The sequence below is a fragment of the Otolemur garnettii genome, unplaced genomic scaffold (assembly GCF_000181295.1).
Source record: "Otolemur garnettii isolate 467f Iridium unplaced genomic scaffold, OtoGar3 scaffold00026, whole genome shotgun sequence".
Taxonomy (NCBI): domain Eukaryota; kingdom Metazoa; phylum Chordata; class Mammalia; order Primates; family Galagidae; genus Otolemur; species Otolemur garnettii.
The window spans coordinates 12,963,604-12,979,268 of record NW_003852421.1 but is presented as its reverse complement, the minus strand read 5'-3'; the positions used below and the strand labels follow the sequence as shown (position 1 = coordinate 12,979,268).

The following is a 15,665-nucleotide window of genomic DNA, read 5'->3' as shown; positions in this document are numbered from 1 at the left end:
AAAAAAAAAAAAAAAAGCATAAGGCAGATAATGATACCACTCCATTCATATCCTCTAGCGTCCTCCCATTTTACACAAAATGAAATTCAGCATCTTTACAATAGCCTACAAGACATCTCATGCTTAGAAACATTTTTCTGGTCAGGCACAGTGGCTCACACCTATAATCCTAGCACTTTGGGAGGCTGAGGCAGGAGGATAGCTTGAGGCTAGAAGTTTGAGACCTGCTTAGGCAACATAGTGAGACTCTGTCTCTACCAAAAAAAAAAAAAATTATCTGGGTGTGTTGGTGCATGCCTGTAGTCCCAGCTATGTGGGAGGCTGAGGCAGGAGGATCACTTGAGCCCAGGAGTTTGAGGTTGCAGTGAGCTATGATTGTGCCATTGAAGTTGAGCCTGGACGGTACGGCAAGACCCTGTCTCAAAAAGAAAAAAAAGAATTTTTTTTCTGTATTGTGTGAAATAATACATATGTATAATAAATAATACATATATTTACATCTGTGTAAACACATCTCTGTGGTTTTAGGTATATATCTAGAGTTTATATTTTATGTGGTATAAAATTGGGATTTCATTCTTTCCAAATGAAGAGCCAATTTCCCAGCACCATTTACTGACTAAGAATACCCCTTCCCCACTGAGGTGATACTTTACCATGAACCTGCTTGTCTGTTCTTATGCAATGTGTCTAATTGTTGAATGTTTGAATAAGGATGTATCAATACCTAGTAGATCAAATAGGTCATATACAATTGTTTGTGGAGATTTCATTGGACTTGGAATAGTCAAATACATGTAAAAACAACTTGCATTATAATTGGGAATTAATTATGGAGAACATTCACTAAATTCCCAAATAAACTGGGAACTAATTCTACCTAGGTGGCTGTGACTTAAGTTTAAAAATTCAATTAGCTGCAAAATTAAGACTTAAAAATTCTGATGGCTCCTAGGCCCCTATTTCTAGTGTTTGTTTATGTATTATATTTTGCTGCTTCTTATCACTGTTCAGAAAATTATCACCGAAATGCCTGTCAGATTTGAAGAGCCCTCACTACTCTGTAGTGAAAACCTTGTTTATACATGTATAGCCAATTTTTACATATGCAAGCATATCTGTGAGCCCAAGGCCCCGGGAATTTCTTTGCTCTTTTATAGAATTTTGGCCTTATTTCTGTTTATGATAACTTCACCTGGGAACCAAGAATGGATGGGCAAGGAGATTAAACTCAAGCCAGTTTGTTTTATTGATTATTAGCAGTCTTAGTGAAGTGTTTGCTGAAAGAGGGAAGCGTGTTGAAATTCTTGCTTAAAAAGAGGTGTGTAGAATTTTCAGTGGTTTTCTTCTGATAAAAGTTGTCTCATAACTGTTGCAGTATGTGTAATTGAGGGTTGACTATAAATCTCAAAATGAATCACTTCCAGCTCCTTCATATCTACAGAGATAAGTAAAGAATGGAAAATATTGTCACTTAAATGAGTACCCCTCACCACCCGTTTTTCTTCTCTACAAATAGTATAAGCTTTAGTCTTCTGGACCCCTGGCTTTGGCAGCTGGGGAGGGTGTTATGGTAACCATGGAGCCATCCTGCCTCTCTGAGATTGATTTTGCTATATGACAGGTGACAAGAATATCACCCCAAATGAAATTTCTTTCTTTAGATTTAGGGCAACAGCAAAACAGGAAAAGAGTTCTATGAGGAAGGGTTATACAGCTGGTGAACTTTTCAAACTGAAACCACATTATATTACGTTAAAGGATTGTACGTATGTCCATCAAGTCCATAATCCCCAGGATCTAGTACGTTTTAATTTGCTGTGTGACTTTCAGAGGCACATCAGGTACATCAGACCTCCTAGGTTAATAGGTTTGCTTGCAGAAGTTCCAACTAATGGTAAAGACTTCTTGCAGTTCTGAAGTACCTCAAGATATGAAGTTGGTAACAAATAAGAGAAATATAGCAAGCTATATATATTTAAAATAAAAAGAAAGATTGAGACCAGCCAATAACCCGCAGTGGGTTTACTTAAATCCTCCTCATTTCTTTAAATCTGTTTTTAACCAAGCCGGTGAGCTAAAGACAGTTTGTCATGCTCTGAACTTCCTGGCTTATGTTGATTTCTATCAATATGTTACTGTTACAAATTTGAGTGGGAGCTGAGTTACATTTCATGAGAATTGCTCAGAAAACTAATAAAATCTTTACAACCCCACTTTCTGTGTGTATTGATAGCATCAAGAAAATTAAAAAAAGACTTTGCCATTTTCAGGCAGTTGCTCTTCCAGACAGACTGAAATGGAATGGCATTAACTCACCTCACTTGTTTAAATATGAACCAAGAGGTGGCTTTGGCCTCTTCCTCAAAAATCTTACATGTCCACATGAATTTAACCATAGACATATACAACTCCCCAAAAGTCCTTTTTAAAAACATCGACTATTCTATAACACGATAGCTTCAGAAAGCTTTCAAGGAATCAGTTAGCAACCCGGTGAGGAGGATGTCCTGTCTCTTCTACCTGGGTTCCTTGACAGATTTTTGGTGATTGCCTCAGGGTCTTGGGAGATTTGTAGAGTTTAGAGTTATAAGATGATGCGGCCACCATACTCAGAGAACTGGGTGACAAGTCCTCCAATGGGTTTTCAGAATAGATAAGAGTTCATCAAAGATTGAAGAAGCTCAAACAACAGTTCATGACAAGTGAGCCTTAAAAGCTCACAAGGAAGAAAAGAAACTTTTCAGAGTGACCTTGTCACGTGGAGTTCTGATGTGTAGGCTTTATCAGCTGCTCTGAGTGGGGGCACAGAGGCATGCATATTTTAACTGTTCATTTCATATTTAGTGTGTAACTACTGCTTTTCAACTTGAGTGAAGAAAGTATTTATCAAGCTTTATCAAGAGTCAGACAGGGGAAACCCATCAGTTAACTCCTTGCAGTGTGAAATGGAAAATGTTCTCTCTCTCTTACACTTTACTTTTTTTTGTTCAGTCCTAATAGCCCTTTATCTAAAAGGCATTAATAGTACCTGAATCAATCTGAGCCTCTCATGGGTAGAATCAGATGAATTTTGGTTTGAGACAAAACTTTCTCCACTTTCTGCTCTTGTTAACTGCGCATCGGAGTCTTTAATCCTTTAAACACAATGAGTCTTTCTTCATTTACATCTTTCATTTGGTAAACTTGAAATTTTGCAAGCACATTTTCACTGGTGTATATCCCGATTTTCAAGACTTGCTACCCACCCTAGCATGGTGCTTTGTTTTCTGTCTTGCTCCCCACACCCCACCTCCAGTATTTTAGGGCACCATATGTAGATAAGAAGTGCGATGGCTTCATTCTGTTAATTAACATGCTTATTTAAGGTTATGAAATATACATTTGAGAAAGCCAGGGATTTCCCCTTGCATATTCACTAACTGCTTGAAGTGGCATTTTCATTCTGACTTGGTATTTTGTTTTGTTTGACTGCAGCATACTGGAGCATAATGAAAGAGTCTATTTTGAGGCTTCAAAAGTAGTGCTGCTGCGGACCATGAGCGAGAGAGAGAAAGAGAAAGAGAGTGGACTCCAGCCTGCACGGATGGTCTTGAAAAGCAAATGGGTTTTGGTAAGTCATCTGAAGGACTTGGCATTTATTAGCTTTAAATTTCATCAGACATCATTTATTTGGTGTACCAGAACATCTTATTCAAGTGCACAGCGATTTCTCTACAAACCAAATGATGGGCTGTTTGTGGAAATGTTGTTCCAGGGACAGAAAGCCCAGAGAATAATCAAATCTGCTTAGTGTGCTTGTTTCTAGAACTTGCCTTTGGGGTTAGAGAAAAAACAAAAACAAACCCAAACAAACAGAAAAAACAAACCCAAACAACTAAACACACAAACAACAACGAAAGAAACGATATCTTCCAGATATTCCATTTTAGCTGGAAGCAGAAGAGATGAATCACACGAGAGGAAGTTTGTTTCCCTGTGAGGAGTTCAGTCATGCAGCACAGAACAGCGTTTTGGTCCCTGACAGATCACGTATACCACCGTGGTCCTTTAAATAATGCTGCTTTTTTACAGCACCTTGTCTGTATGTAGCTGGGTTTAGATGCACAAATGCTTACCATTGTGTTCCAGTTGCCTGCAGGATGCAGTTAAGTAACATGTCGTGGGGGTGTGTAGACAGGAGCCACACGTTATACCACCCAGCCCAGGTGAGTGGGGGGCCATCCCGTCTAGGTTTGCACGGGTACCGTCTATGACGTTCCTATGGTCATGAAATCGCCTAATGATGTGTTCCTTAGAATGCACCCCCGTCCTTAAGCAATATAAGACTATATTGGACTAGACAAAGGGGGAAACGTTGAGAGTTTCCAGGTCCTGTTCAAATGTTTATTGAGTAACTTTTAACTAAACCTGGCCACCTGAGTGACAGTCTGGTCTAGGGGTTGAAATTCAAAAACTAAAACACTGTAAATAATAAAGAGATCCAAAGTGTACACCAAAATAATGTGAACGTCAAAGATGTTTTATCTGCCTAGTTTATGATATTTCCTGGAAAAAGAATCCTCAAATGGAAGCCCAATTCTGTCCCCCATCCCCAATCTTGGTGACCTCAGAGAACTTACTCATTGTCTTAAAATGACTCACCTGGAGAAATGGGAGTACATGTCTAAAGACCTCCAAGGTCTCTTGCACGTTTAAAATTCAGTTCTCTCGAGGGAAATTAATTAAGTAGTTATACCCTTTAATTCCTTGTTTATTTATTTATATTTATTTATTTATTTGAGACAGAGTCTCAGTATGTCACCCTTGGTAGACACAGCTCATAGCAACCTCAAATCCTTGGGCTTAAGCATTTCCCTTGCCTCAGCCTCCCAAGTCACTGGGACTCCAGGCACTTGCCACAATGCCCGGCTATTTTTCTGTTGCAGTTGTCATTGTTTAGCAGGCCCGGCTGGGTTCGAACCTGCCAGCCCTGGTATATGTGGCCAGCTAACTGCTGAGCCACACCCTTTCATTCTTGCCCAGCAGAGCTTCTTGTGTGCCCTTAGCAGGTCTTCATTTTCAGAGGGACTCACTGTGTCAACTAGTGTGATGGAAAGAGACCAAGTTTCTTGGTGGAGCAGGGGGAGATCTCTTCTCCCTACTGGCATCTATCTTGAGAGCCAGCCCTTTGTTAAGCAGGATTTTTAAGTGTCTGTGGTTACTAATTTATTCCCTTGCAACATTAAAGCAAACATGGCCCAGTGTTTTAAGAAGATTATATTCAAATAAGTGAGACAGGCTTCTTTTGAATTATTACCCTTTCCTTATCTTTAGGGGATCTGACTCTTCCTCTGTGCTTGCTGCCACTGTGTTACTGGACGTCTACCAGGCCTTTAACCCCATGAGTCCTCAGACTTGGTTTTATATTGAAAAGAATTTATTTTTCTTTTTTTACTAAATATCTCTTTGCTGAAGCAGATCTGTGAACAACACTTAAAATGATGCTCAGATGTCACTCTTGTTAGCAGCTGGCTGTCTGCCTCAGAGTGGTGCATTATTTGGGTTTCATAACAGCATTTTTTTTTCTCTTACAAATGTTAAATTATGAAGTGCAGGAAACCGCATGAATGTGGCAAAAAGAAAATGCAAACACAGTGTTATCTGGAAATGCCAGTTTGATGATTCTCCTGGTGACAGTGTCCTCCCTGTACTCAACATAGGAAGCTTCTACCCCTGTTTGCTGGTGGTCTTCTAGCCCATATCTTCTTCTTCTTTTATGCTGTGTGTTGTGGTCATCTTGTCACGCCAAATCAGGAGGTTTGGTTGACAGTTGCTTGGGGCTGTCTCTATTCAAGTCCTGCTTGACCACAAAGCCTGGTTCTCATTCACCAAGTCTTCCCTGAATGCTTAAGACTTCATGAAGAGTCACTTTTTCTGACCCTTTTAACACTTAGGGCCTGCATCATACCAAACATGTTGCTATGCAGTGTTGGGTATTTCTCATCACTCAGCTGATTCGGGATAGACCACTGTTTCTCAAGGGTGGTCCCATCCCTCGACCTCCTGCATCCACATCGCCTGGATGTACTTATTAAAGTTGCAGGTGTGGCAACACCAGGAGTGATGAATCAAAATTTCTGGGGATGTAGAACCCAGGATTTTCACCTCAGGTGACTCTTTTGCACACTAAGGTTTGAGAATGAGTCTCTGAAACTGACTCTGTGTCTTCTTCTTTGCCTCACCACTCATGGCCAAAGATCCAAGACTAGTAGGTGCCTGGAAAATTTCGTTGATCTGAGGAGCGTCAAACCCTGGTTGCATTCCCTCTTCAATCGCCTGGCCTTTCAGAATGTGAAGTCAGCACATTCTCCGAACCTTTAGACACTGAGTTCTGTCTAAATGAGGAAAGTGTTCCCTAGCTCAGAGGCTCTTTGGGAAACCTTGTTTCTATATCTCTGTATGCTCCGTTACTGACTCTGTCTGTCTGTAGTAATGACAGCAGCCCCGACTAAGCCTAATATAGTGGGACCTTCAGTTCTGGGGAGCAACAGGGTGGGAGAAAGCTCTGAGGATGGGAATAGGACTGTGCTAAACTAGAGGCTTTACCCTTGGCTCCCCAAGCCCCACCCTCTGCTCGTGGCTTTATTCTGAGTGGTATTGCTTTCAGCTGTGTGGGCTTGCAGCTTGTCAGTTTTGGTGTCAAGAGAGTGGTCCCATCACTGAAACGGATTGAGTTAAGGTGCAGTGGCTGCATGTCAAAGCCCTCACAGTGGCAGATTCGGGATCTGAATCTGATGTTAACAGACTGTGGTGGTAACACTTGGCTCCCTCTTCCCCTCCTCCTCTTGTTCCAGAAAGGGCCCGCTTGGCCTTGAGTGATTCAGAAGAGATTTGTAGGGCATTGCTGCTTCTGGTGCAACGCCTAAGTGCCTTTGCTTGTGGTTCCAGCCCCAGCGAATAGATCTGACAGTTCAAGTCAGAAACCAAACTGAAAAACTCACAGAAGTTTGGCCAGCCCATAGAGGAAAAAGTAGGTCATCAGGGCATTTATTAGCTTTTACGATAACCACTACCAAATGAATTAAAAAAAATTTTTTTTGCACTTTTTTTTTCTTTTACTGTTACTTAGTCACAGTTTTACTTAGAAGTTGTGCCAATCCTAAATTCAATTTTTGTGAAAAGACATCTTCAAGCTCAGTGCCAGAGGACTGTCTTCTCCCAGGTCAACATTCAGTGTTGTTTAAAGGCATTTTGGCGAGCAAAAAGGTATAGCAGAGTGGGTTCTTCTCATAGTCTCAGCTGAGGGAAGGGAAAAAAGCATGTGTTCCCAAAGCAATGTTAAGGGCAAGTAAGGCTTTTAACACGTGCTTTATCAAACCTCAGTCGATTTTCCTCTGTAGAGTTTCTTTTGATCTCATGGGGGTAGGGTTGGGGTGAGGGCTGTTCTTATATTGCATGAGGCAAGTACCAGGTTGTCAGCTACAGAAGGGAGGGCAAGGTACAGTTGTTTGAATACATGATTTTGAGCCTTTGCTTAAAAAGCTGTCAGGTGGAGGAATAACCAGGACAAAATTACAGAAATGATAAAGTACAGGATTATAGCCAAATACCAGATGCTGGCATTTCTGTTTCAGGAATCTTTAGTGATATATACATGGAATATTTTCCTATAAGTAGCCATTCATGGTAGGAAGAGAGAAAAACTGATTCTAAAAGAGAATTTTTCTAGTTAGAAATAATGTCCTTCTATCATTCACCATGAAGGTAGACGTAAATAAGAAAAGAGGCAGTCCAGTACCCCCACTGAAGACCATCATTAGAAAGCTCTTTAAATGCTTTCCAGCTTAGAGGCGTTTGGTTCCCTTCGTGTACTTAAGCCAGTGTTCTACAAAGCAGCACTAAAAATGCCTTCTGTTAAGTCTTAGAACCCACTCTACTTGCTGATACTATCTCGGGCTAATAGTTGCGTGAGTCCTTCAGAGAAGCTGTGTGGTTTGGTATAGCTGTGAGTAAAACCACACCATTTCAGGAAATGCAATGAATTTTCTTCTTACAGGCACCCTCAAAACAGATGTTGATTTACTTGGTAGGTCCCCTTCCTTGGTGACAATTTGAGAGCTCTGAAGGGAAGTATTTGCTGTGCATCAAAAGAAATTCGAATTGCACTGCCACGTGTGTGCACTGTTGGAGTGAAAAGAGAAAGCAGCCAGCTCGAGTTTGCTACTGTGGCTCTCTCTCCCTAACGGCCTCTCCACCATCCCGGTGTCATCATCAATGCTGCACTCGTGACTTAGCATTTCTTTCTCTTTCTATTCAGATTTTAAGCTCAATTAGCTCCAACTTCCTCCCACGTGGCTCCAGTTGATATCATAGTGGTGCATCCACTTGAGTCTGAACCTAAACTTGTTGTCATCCCATCTCCCTTTATGGGCTTCTTGTTTAGAGACACAGGGTCACTGTTGACCATGCAAGGCATCTTCTGTTCATCTGTACTTCATCCCATGACCATATGCTGAGGTTTTGACTCTTAAGTATTTTACAGTCTCCCCATTCTTCTCCATTCCCAGGCCTCTGTTCTGTATCAGGTCTCCAGCAACACTTGCCCACTGCAGTTGATGTAGCTTTCAAAAGAGTATTCTTGCTTCAAGTCTTTTCTTTCTGTATTCCATTCATTCTACTATTTGAGAATTATCTTCTGAAAGAGTCTGATTGAATTATTCCCATGTTTGAAAACCCTGGATAGCATGAGGAAATATGTAATAGAGCTTATAATCTACATAGAGAATTCATACTTCACAATTTTGTATATGCATTGACAAAAATGTATGCCTCTCAACAAACACCAGGAGTTAATAAAAATGAAGTTGTTTTAGTATTAGTGTCATTTGCACTTTAAAAATAAATACCTCTTTTTTTTTTTGAGGCAGATTCTCACTTTGTTGCCCTTGATAGAGTGCTGTGGTATCACAGCTCACAGCAACCTCAGACTCTTGGGCTTAAGCAATTCTCTTGCCTCAGCCTCCCAAGTTGCTGGGACCACAGGTGCCCTCCACAACACCCACCTGTTTTTAGAGATAGGGTCTTGCTCTTTCTCAGGCTGGTCTCGAACTCACAAGCTCAGGCAATCCACCTGTCTGGGCTTCCCAGAGTACTAGGATTATAGGCATGAGCCACCTCGCCCGGCCCAAAATTAAATACCTGTTTTGGTATTTTCCCCTCATGAATGACTATGGTGAAGGAAAAGGACAAGTTGAAAGGATTTTGTTAACTTTCTGTTCCTGATGAGATAAAAAATATGAACTTCATGAATGGCATTTAAGACCCCTAGTAATTTGTTATCAGCTTTTTCCCATTTAAATATCATGTCCCCAGGAATCCTCTGCCTTCCATCTCACCACATAACATTTGTTTCCTTTCTAAATGCACTCTGCATTTAATAAGCATGCGTTCTTCTGTGTAAAATTCTGTTTCTCTACCCAGTGAACTCCTACTCATTCATTGAGGCCTAATTGAAATTCCCCTTTCCCTGGGTTATCACTGTTGTATTGCAGGTCTTTGTTTATGTAGCCACCTCTGCAGATGTTTCTTGAGCAAAGAGACTGACATTTTAAATCTTGTATTCTAAGCTCATTTCCGCACATAATATAGCTTAATAAATATTTACAAAGGTAAGAAGAAAGAAGTCATTTAGAAATATAGGAATAATCCTTCAGGTAGGGTATTAAAAATGTTGCAGATAAGCTCAGTACTTTAATAACAATTACAAAAAGGAGATGTTGGAAAAGATCTTTCACCTCTTTTGTTAGGTATATTCCTAAGTATTTCATTTTCTTTGAAGCTACTCTGAAGGGAATTGTGTCCTTGATTTGCTTTTTAACTTGGCTGTTATTCTCAATTCTAATATGAAGGCCGCAGATGAGCTAATGTAAGGGATGGGGTAAGGGAATGAGGGATGGGGAGAGGGGAGGAAGGAGGAGAATGGGGGCCACGGTGTATGGCACACCTCTTGGGGACAAGACACGATTACAAGAGGGACTTCACCTAACAACCACAATCAGTGTAACCTAATTCTTTGTACCCTCAATGAATCCCAAATAATAAAAAAAATAATTAAAAATGATCAAAACAAAAAGATGTTTTGGTAAGCAGTTTTTACAAAAGTAGTTGGATTCTGCCTCACATCATTTAAACTAACTCCTGGAAAGTATCTTTGGCATTAGAAAACTCTAGAACATTAGAGAGAATCACTTCAGCTTCTCTGCAGCCATCGTTTATGAAGTTACTAGGAATTGCTTTTTTCAGTCATGCATAATCATATCAGCCAAATCAGAAGTCCAAATAAATGACACATCCAGTACTGGCCACATTATGGGAATATGTGATATTTTTTCTTAAGGGAATTTAAAAAGCCAAGACTGGATAACATTAAAGGATTGATGTAACATTTTCAATTCCGAAAGGCTATTCTGCTCTAGGAATATACTTGTTACTATTTTTTTTTTCATTTCTAAGAATTCTATTTGGCTAAAATACCATAAGAGAAAAAAATAACTTGGCTTAAATAAAATGAAAAGTCATCTCCAAAATTAATTTGGCTCTTTAGAAGTTTCTTTTCAAAAACAGGAGTAGAATTTTTTTTTTAATATAACATGTCAGAAGTCCTGCTTAAAAAAAAATTATTTACACTTGCAAACAAGGAATTCAGAATGAGATTTTATGGAGACAGGGGTGTGAGGTATGTTTTATATATCTTCAAAAATAATGTTTGATATTAGGTGAAGGTCATTTCATAGTATATATTATTTTATGTTGTATAGTGTGTGTATGTATATGTATATACGAAATATAGTTTTTCCTATATTTGTGGAAAATACAAATATAAGAAATACAGTTTTTCCTATATTTTTAGAGTCAGTACATGTAATAGAGAATTTCAGTTTGAGATCTGTCACTTTTTTTTGGTGGGATAGCCTTCTCTTTCAGTTTTCTTGCTTAGAAAATGATGACAAAAGTTGAACTGTCATCAGATTAACTAATTAAGAAATAAGCCAGTTGCTAACATTTATTAATTGACTACTAGCTTAGAAACGAAAAATGGCACATCACCTTTCAGCATTTCATGTGAATCGATCCTCGCCTGTTTGGCAGAGCAAAGAACCTTAGCCGGATTTTATTTTTCTGTCCTGAGCCTCCTGTTCATTTAAACACCTGACCCTTCAGCTGTTTAGAAGGTCTGTCACAAGTTACACCACGGCTCAGGTGAATGAATGGAGACTCCCCATTTCCCTTTCGCTGCTCTCTGGTGCACCATCCATGGGGCGGCAAGCTTTTTCTGTTACTGCTGCAGTTCATTTACTAGCAGGTACTGACGGTGGTATTGCTCTCCTGCGAGAGCCTGTACTCAGAAGCAGCCTAAATACCTAGTGACAAAAACTCAAGAAGGCAACAGACGATTGCAGTTTTCATTATAACATCAGATACTTCCCAGTACGGTAGGTACTTATCTCGAACTGCCCTCTGCAGACTATATATACGGGTCCGTGAGGTGATATTGCGGCTGTGCCCTGTTCAGCTTGTCTAGTGTTGGTTAGCAGGAGCAGAAGTGGCTGTGAGCAGTACTAGCTTCCATTAGGAAGGGTATAAAGGAGATGTGAACTATTACACTTCAAGGATCTAGAAACAGACCTGAGTACCTTGATGTACCCCGAAGTTTCATTTTATTGTATTTTAATTTTTCCTGCTTTATGGAGGCATGAACAGGAAGTAAAATTTGTGTGTGTGTTGCTTTCATATGTGTATATATTATGACATGTTTAGCACCATCAGGTTAGTTCCTATGTTCATCACCTCACGTAGTTTTTTGTGTGTGTCTGAGTACCCTTAAGATCTATATTCCTAGGATCAGGTGTGGTGGCTCAAGCCTGTGATTCCAGCACTCTGGGAGCCAAGGCAGGTAGATGGCTTAAGCTCACGAGTTCAAGCCTGAGCCACCACGCTATTCAAGACCTTGTCCGTAAGAATAGCTGGGTGTTGTGGCCGGTGCCTGTGTAGTCCCAGGTACTTGGGAGGCTGAGGCGAGAGAATCGCTTAAGCCAGTGGTTCTCAACCTTCCTAATGCTGCGACCCTTTAATACAGTTCCTCATGTTGTGGTGATCCCTAACCATAAATTTTCGTTGCTACTTCATAAGTGTAATTTTGCTTCTGTTATGAATCGTAATGTGTTTTTCGATGGTCTTAGGTGACCCCTGTGAGAGGGTCGTTCAACTCCCAAAGGTGTTGCGACCCATAGGATGAGAACAGCTGGCTTAAGCCCAAGAGTTTGAAATTACTGGGAGCTGTGATACCACGGCTGTGATACTGAGGGTGACAGAGTAAGAATCTGTCTCAAAAAAAAAAAGTTCTACGCTCTTAGCAAATTTCAAGGGCACATACAGTGTTACTAAGTCACTATATTGTATATTTAATCCCCCAGTTGCAAAGTTTTAGAATCCAGCCCTGCGCACACTGATGGCAGCCACTGTAGATGTTCATAGGGAGTGCATAATACCTTGTTCTATTGCTGCTGGGGAACAATGTGGTGTGTTTAAGAGCATAGGCTCCTGAGGCAAACTTCCTAGATTTAAGAACAAACTGCCACTTAATAGCTGGGTAATGTTGAGCAAGTTACTTAATCTCCTTGACTTTCAGTTTATCATTCCATAAAGTAGGAAAAATAAAACAACATCTTTTGGAGTTGTTGTAAAAACTAAATGAGTTGATGCTTGTCAAGTTTTCAAAAAAATGTTAGCGGTTAGAATCATGTCACTTTCATGATAATCAGTTAGTTATTCAGTGTGTAATAAAAATGTCCTGGCATTTACTTTATTCCTAGTGCCGTATCTGCGAACTCGGTTTATGTGTTTATGAATTTACACACAGGGAAGGTGAAGCAATGCTACAGGAACCCAGGGCAGTGGGGTTCTTAGTCTAGGGGGGGAGTGGTAGCATCAGAGCTGGTCTTGAAGAGTGACCATCCTGAGCTCCCCCAAGGGGTGCCCCTGGACCATCAGCCCTGCGGATGCTCCTTAAATGTGGGTGGAGTCTGTTTTCAAAGCTTTTTCAGTAAAACTTTATTTAGTAACTCCCTTTTGCTTGTCAAAGCTCTATCTCATTTGATCCTCACAAGAAATCTTAGGGAGTATAACTTTTACATTTAAATTATATGTTGTTATAATGGATGAGGTCACTGGGGTGTAAGAACATGGCAGAGCTGGTAGGGGTAAAGCTCAAACCCTGGCTCCTTGCCCCCTGGTCCGTAGCCTGCCATTGCTCCCTTTCTCCTTTGAAGCACTGTTTGTTTGCTGTGTCCCATTCCCCATGAGGGCTGTTTCTTCTTCTAGTTTATGTCCACTTTGCTAAGCAAGTACCCTATTGATTTCAAGGAAGCTGAAGCACCACCACAAGGACCCAGTCTACTTTCTAGAGGTTGATGGGACGTAAATGATTGTCAGCTGTCCTCAGGATCAGCATTCTTCTCAGTGACACTGCTGGCAGGTGGCCATTTCTAGGAGCCCACTGAATGAGCCACTTGCATCAGCCCACTGTCCTGTGTCGGGCGAGCACACAAAGTCAACTTCCTCTTCGCAGGAAATACAATTTGAGAGTGAGTACCTAGCAGGAACCCTAGGCAAATGCTTCACTTCTTCCATATGGTTGAACCCAAATTTATTATACGAAAAGACACATGGCAACAGGCAGAGCAGAGTGTGCTTCCTTCCAAAGGCTGCCTGGAATATGGAATGACATTTAGTGAAAAGGGGAAGTTCAGTTTCAGCTACCAGAGGTCACTGAGGTCAGTGAACTTACGAGCATATATTATGTAAACATGACCCAAATCTGTACTTATTAACTTGACACAGTGTGGAGTGGTTATCTGCTCTAAAAACTGATCTACTGTGAGAATCTTGAAATATCAAATCTGCTTAACGCATGTAAATCAGGAATTGTAAATATTCGGCATCCACGCTGGTGGTGATGTTCAGAGGCTGAGCTCACGTCGACCTGTACCCACTTTGCAAAAATGGACATGGTGAACTCACTCTCCTGGTGAGTGGCTGTGTTGCTGTCATCCTGTCTCATCCACTTGGGAGAGTCAGGGCACCAACAGTGTCTCAGGGACCCAGCCACCGATCAGACACCCCACTTTGGCAATGTCCTTAATTTGGCTTTTCTGTATGTAATATAGAAAAATACAGTATACACACATACTCCTTCTGTATACATACACACATATATCATAACATTTAACCATTTTAACCACTTTTAAGTGTAAAATGCAGTGGCATTATGTACATTCCCCAGCGTTGTGCAACCATTTCTTCTAGCCATTTTCCTAATTTTTTCATTATCCCAAACAGAAACTCTTATCCATTAAATAATAACTCCCCATTCTTCCTCCTCCAGCATCTGGTGGTAGCCTCTATCATACATTCTTTATGAATTTCCCTGTTTGTTGGATATTACATGGAATCATACAGTATTTGCCCTTTGTATGTGTTGGGGCTATAAGTTAATTTTAAATATTGAATTTCAAATATATTATTCTTTTATAAAGTATTTCTTAGCACTACTTTATTGTATCAGTAATTATTGGTAAGTTAATTCTCATTCTAATTTAAGAAATTGGGTTGTACCAGAATATGGGTTCAGGGAAGACAGAGAATTTTTTTTAATTCTATGATAACTGAAGAAAATAACATTTGCCAAACAGTAGGTCAGACTCCTTCTGATATGCAGTTTCCTGGTCCTCTTTGCATTGAAGTCATCTCACTTTGATTTTAGCCCCTAATAGCTCTGAATTCTTGGCACAATTTCTGCAAGCAGGCTGGCATTGAAGTACCTGGCAGGAAGAGTTCAGAGTTTTTTAGGTAGAGTCACTGCCTCAGAGATAGTGTAGGCTCCATTCCAGACCACAACAAATAGAGCTGATATCGAAGTAAAACAAATCATAGAAATTTTTTGGGTTCCCAGTGCATATAAAAGTTATACTTACACTGTACTATGGTCTATTAGGTATGCAGTAGGATTCTGTCTAAAGAATGTACATACCTTAATTAAAAAATACACAGGGCTAGAAAATGCTAATGATCAACTCAACTTGGCAGCACGTGGTAATCTTTTTGCTGCTGGAGGGTCTTGCTTAGATGTTAATGGCTGCTTCCCAGTCATGGTGGCAGTTGCTGAAGGGTGGAGTAGCTGAGGCAGTCTCTTAAAATAAGACAACAGCAAAGTTGCCGCATCAGAGGATGCTTCCTTTCATGAAAGATTTCTCTGTAGCATTCATGGCTTTTTGATAGCATTTTGTCCACAGTAGAACTTCGTTCAAAATTAAAGTTAATCCTCTCAGATTCAGCCACTGCTTTATCAATTGTGTTTGTCAACTATTGTAAATCCTTTGTTGTCATTTTGGACAATGTTCACATCGTCACCAGAAGTAGATTTATCTCAAGAAACCATTTTCTTTGCTTGTTCATTAAAAGCAACTCTTTGGGCAGCACCTATAGCTCAGTGAGTAGGGTGCTGGCTCCATATACCAAGGGTGGTGGGTTTGAACCCAACCTCGGCCAAACTGCAACAAAAAAATTGCCAGGTGTTGTGGCAGCCGCCTGTACTCCCAGCTACTCTGGAGGCTGAGGTAAGAGAA

At 40.4% G+C, this 15,665-nt stretch overlaps 1 protein-coding gene across 7 annotated transcripts in view; it reads left to right on the top strand.

Moving 5' to 3' along the window:
• The window catches only part of ATXN1 (ataxin 1), a 408,196-nt gene that overhangs the window by 99,359 nt on the left and 293,172 nt on the right, over positions 1–15,665 (top strand). For all 7 annotated transcript variants that reach the window (XM_023512286.1, XM_012804250.2, XM_023512285.1 and 4 more), the window contains one exon: positions 3,478–3,613. The gene's annotated coding sequence lies outside the window, so the exon portion shown is untranslated. The remainder of the gene's footprint in view (positions 1–3,477; positions 3,614–15,665) is intronic.